Here is a 5,000-nt window from a genome sequence, read left to right on the forward strand (position 1 = left end):
TTTAAAGTGTACTCATTCCGATTACGGGGCCTCGGATGAGTCCCGTATCGTTATTTTTCGTCACTACCTCCCCGTGCCGGGAGTGGGTAATTTGCGCGCCTGCTGCCTTCCTTGGATGTGGTAGCCGTTTCTCAGGCTCCCTCTCCGGAATCGAACCCTGATTCCCCGTTACCCGTTACAACCATGGTAGGCGCAGAACCTACCATCGACAGTTGATAAGGCAGACATTTGAAAGATGCGTCGCCGGTACGAGGACCGTGCGATCAGCCCAAAGTTATTCAGAGTCACCAAGGCAAACGGACCAGACAAGCCAATCCGATTGGTTTTGATCTAATAAAAGCGTCCCTTCCATCTCTGGTCGGGACTCTGTTTGCATGTATTAGCTCTAGAATTACCACAGTTATCCAAGTAACGTGGGTACGATCTAAGGAACCATAACTGATTCAATGAGCCATTCGCGGTTTCACCTTAATGCGGCTTGTACTGAGACATGCATGGCTTAATCTTTGAGACAAGCATATGACTACTGGCAGGATCAACCAGGGAGCTGCGTCAACTAGAGCTGAGCAGCCGGCCGCCCGGGAGTGTGTCCCGGGGGCCCGCGCGAACACGCAAGCGTCCGCTCAATTATTCTGCAAACAGGAGGAGGCCGAGCTCCCCTGCACGATACACCTCGAAACCCTCTCAGGTCCCGGCGGCGCGCAGCGCCGTCCTAGGTACTTGGTCGGTTTCGAGAGAGGCGCAATCGCCCGGAGTTAGGCGAGTAGACGGTTTTAGTGCGAACACCCTTGCTCCCAACTGAGCTTGCCGCTGCCGACAGAGGCCCGGGAGCGTGCTGTCGTGGCATTGCCGGCGGGAGACAACACGCGCCACCTATGGTGACCGGCAGCTCCAACGCCAGCGCCACACAAGGGCAAAGCCCCACTTGGGTGCAGAAGCGAACTCTCCCAGCACAGCGCACGCGCCAACACGTCCGCACAACTGCGATACAAACCACCTGCGAGAACCGCTGGGGCGACCGAGCAGCAGACGGCGTCGCGGCGCCGAGTGCCAGGCGGCGGCGCATCCTCAACGCACACAGTCCTCAATCAGACCAGCACACTGCAGATGTCCACCGCGCTTCGCACCGGGCTCGGCTGAACCAACTTTGGCCGCCAGGCGCCGCGTGCAGGGTGCGCCGCAGCGTAGCTGCGCCGCCTGCCGAGCCCGTCGGCTGGCGCTCCTGCCACTCGGCGCCCCCCACCAGCCGCCTGTTGCGCGTGCGCCCACGCAGCGCGCGGCCAACACGCCGGGCGGCCCCCCTTCACCGGCCGGGAACAGTCCCACCAAGCCACCGCCGCGTATCGCTTCATACCCACATGGGCCTAGTCACGTGTGTGGATGTGGCGGGTACCGCTGAAACAACCGGTTAATAGCTGTACCGATCGTCGCCATCACAGATTCACCTCCAGCGTGAACAACCGCTCAACAACGGATTTCCAGTTCATTTGCGTATCTTGGGCAGTAAACGTAGATGTCCACCTACATTTGCGAATTCAACAATTCTTGCATGCCAGGATGTCATGTGTCACGACACGCTACATCAGACCACATACACACTGCGACATGTGCAGAAGAGAACACGTGGAAGGTGGCCCGCGCACGTATGCGATGTCCCTTCCGCGATCCACTGTCAACCGGCATCTGCGGCATGTCCCAGATATGGAACGCGGTCCACCAGGGTAGCACTTTGTGTGAGGCAATACGACAAAGTCGGAATACACGCGTCACTACATCACACGGCTCACGCTGACCTGACCTGACTCACCGCACCACCACCCCCAGCGACCCAGGGTGACATACAATGCGTTCGTACGTTCCTCCCACACGCCTCTACGGCGTACCACAGTGCAACCTAGCTGTTATTGGGAGACGAGACAAGTAGCATCGAGCACAACATATGGAAATTGAGATTCGACACCGTTGGGCACAGCCAGCGTACGGTCACACGTATCACACTACTTCACTCTGTACGTAACTACCGATGATCGGTACAGCGTGTGGGTTACGCGTACGACATCAGCGGACAATGGACACAGACCATACCACGACGTACACTGAGGGCGTCGACATCTGAACGCAACTGAACAGCTGCGAGGCTCATTTAACACTCAAACGCCAGACCGACCAGCTTGAGAGGACGGAGACACAAAGAGAGGGGCAGAGGGGGGGGGGGGGGCGATATAGTCCTATTGCAGTACAATTGACAGTGGATAGCGGGAATATGTGGAAAGTAAGCAACACTCGCAAGACATCTACATGAGGATAACAACGACACCAGAGATTCCGAGCAGTGAACTATGTTAGGCAAAGGGACAACGTGGGTTAGGTTAAGGGACAACGTGGGTTAGGTTAAGGGACAACGTGGGTTAGGTTAAGGGACAACGTGGGTTAGGTTAAGGGACAACGTGGGTTAGGTTAAGGGACAACGTGGGTTAGGTTAAGGGACAACGTGGGTTAGGTTAAGGGACAACGTGGGTTAGGTTAAGGGACAACGTGGGTTAGGTTAAGGGACAACGTGGGTTAGGTTAAGGGACAACGTGGGTTAGGTTAAGGGACAACGTGGGTTAGGTTAAGGGACAACGTGGGTTAGGTTAAGGGACAACGTGGGTTAGGTTAAGGGACAACGTGGGTTAGGTTAAGGGACAACGTGGGTTAGGTTAAGGGACAACGTGGGTTAGGTTAAGGGACAACGTGGGTTAGGTTAAGGGACAACGTGGGTTAGGTTAAGGGACAACGTGGGTTAGGTTAAGGGACAACGTGGGTTAGGTTAAGGGACAACGTGGGTTAGGTTAAGGGACAACGTGGGTTACGTTAAGGGACAACGTGGGTTACGTTAAGGGACAACGTGGGTTACGTTAAGGGACAACGTGGGTTACGTTAAGGGACAACGTGGGTTACGTTAAGGGACAACGTGGGTTAGGTTAAGGGACAACGTGGGTTAGGTTAAGGGACAACGTGGGTTAGGTTAAGGGACAACGTGGGTTAGGTTAAGGGACAACGTGGGTTAGGTTAAGGGACAACGTGGGTTAGGTTAAGGGACAACGTGGGTTAGGTTAAGGGACAACGTGGGTTAGGTTAAGGGACAACGTGGGTTAGGTTAAGGGACAACGTGGGTTAGGTTAAGGGACAACGTGGGTTAGGTTAAGGGACAACGTGGGTTAGGTTAAGGGACAACGTGGGTTAGGTTAAGGGACAACGTGGGTTAGGTTAAGGGACAACGTGGGTTAGGTTAAGGGACAACGTGGGTTAGGTTAAGGGACAACGTGGGTTAGGTTAAGGGACAACGTGGGTTAGGTTAAGGGACAACGTGGGTTAGGTTAAGGGACAACGTGGGTTACGTTAAGGGACAACGTGGGTTACGTTAAGGGACAACGTGGGTTACGTTAAGGGACAACGTGGGTTACGTTAAGGGACAACGTGGGTTACGTTAAGGGACAACGTGGGTTACGTTAAGGGACAACGTGGGTTAGGTTAAGGGACAACGTGGGTTAGGTTAAGGGACAACGTGGGTTAGGTTAAGGGACAACGTGGGTTAGGTTAAGGGACAACGTGGGTTAGGTTAAGGGACAACGTGGGTTAGGTTAAGGGACAAATTGAGTTAGGTTAAGGGACAAATTGAGTTAGGTTAAGGGACAAATTGAGTTAGGTTAAGGGACAAATTGAGTTAGGTTAAGGGACAAATTGAGTTAGGTTAAGGGACAAATTGAGTTAGGTTAAGGGACAAATTGAGTTAGGTTAAGGGACAAATTGAGTTAGGTTAAGGGACAAATTGAGTTAGGTTAAGGGACAAATTGAGTTAGGTTAAGGGACAAATTGAGTTAGGTTAAGGGACAAATTGAGTTAGGTTAAGGGACAAATTGAGTTAGGTTAAGGGACAAATTGAGTTAGGTTAAGGGACAAATTGAGTTAGGTTAAGGGACAAATTGAGTTAGGTTAAGGGATAATCTGGTACAACCACAGTTAGGTTAAGCGATAATCTGGTACAGCCACAGTTAGGTTAAGCGATAATCTGGTACAGCCACAGTTAGGTTAAGCGATAATCTGGTACAGCCACAGTTAGGTTAAGCGATAATCTGGTACAGCCACAGTTAGGTTAAGCGATAATCTGGTACAGCCACAGTTAGGTTAAGCGATAATCTGGTACAGCCACAGTTAGGTTAAGCGATAATCTGGTACAGCCACAGTTAGGTTAAGCGATAATCTGGTACAGCCACAGTTAGGTTAAGCGATAATCTGGTACAGCCACAGTTAGGTTAAGCGATAATCTGGTACAGCCACAGTTAGGTTAAGCGATAATCTGGTACAGCCACAGTTAGGTTAAGCGATAATCTGGTACAGCCACAGTTAGGTTAAGCGATAATCTGGTACAGCCACAGTTAGGTTAAGCGATAATCTGGTACAGCCACAGTTAGGTTAAGCGATAATCTGGTACAGCCACAGTTAGGTTAAGCGATAATCTGGTACAGCCACAGTTAGGTTAAGCGATAATCTGGTACAGCCACAGTTAGGTTAAGCGATAAAGTTGGTTAAATTCGGTATTGTGTGGGAAGGGGGCAGAGAGAGAGTGGGGGGGGGGGGTGGATAGTTGTGGCAGTACGCGGATGCCTGAGTCACCGTCAGATATGTCACGTCGGTTCGATGCTTGTAGCAAGAGGCTGGCGGGTCTGTGTCTCTCACTTCTGCAATTTTTCATGTGGTATAACACGAGGGCGGGGGGGTGATATTTGGTGCCCCTCTGTGTAGGATGTGTGTTGGTGGTGTTGGTTTATCTGAGCAATGGTAGTTGTCGGAGGAGTGGGGTATTGTGCTTTTATAGGTGGACCTACTGCTCTGGTTATCATAGTGTCGACGGTGCAATGTGGCAGAGAGGATGCACTCGACATTGTCGCATTCCAGATGTTTACGTATTGTGTGTCTCCGTTGCAGGCCGAGAGTGGTGCATGTTCGAGTGTGTGGCT

At 52.0% G+C, this 5,000-nt stretch overlaps 1 non-coding gene across 1 annotated transcript in view; it reads right to left on the bottom strand.

Annotated features, from left to right (window-relative positions):
• LOC126327021 (small subunit ribosomal RNA) overlaps window positions 1-546 on the bottom strand; it is a 1,893-nt gene extending 1,347 nt beyond the window's left edge. The window contains exon 1 of the ribosomal RNA XR_007560909.1: window positions 1-546. This exon is cut by the window's left edge and continues 1,347 nt beyond it. This is a non-coding gene — a ribosomal RNA (small subunit ribosomal RNA).
• Window positions 547-5,000: the final 4,454 nt, after the last annotated feature.

Source organism: Schistocerca gregaria, unplaced genomic scaffold (genome assembly GCF_023897955.1).
Source record: "Schistocerca gregaria isolate iqSchGreg1 unplaced genomic scaffold, iqSchGreg1.2 ptg001011l, whole genome shotgun sequence".
Taxonomy (NCBI): Eukaryota; Metazoa; Arthropoda; class Insecta; order Orthoptera; family Acrididae; genus Schistocerca; species Schistocerca gregaria.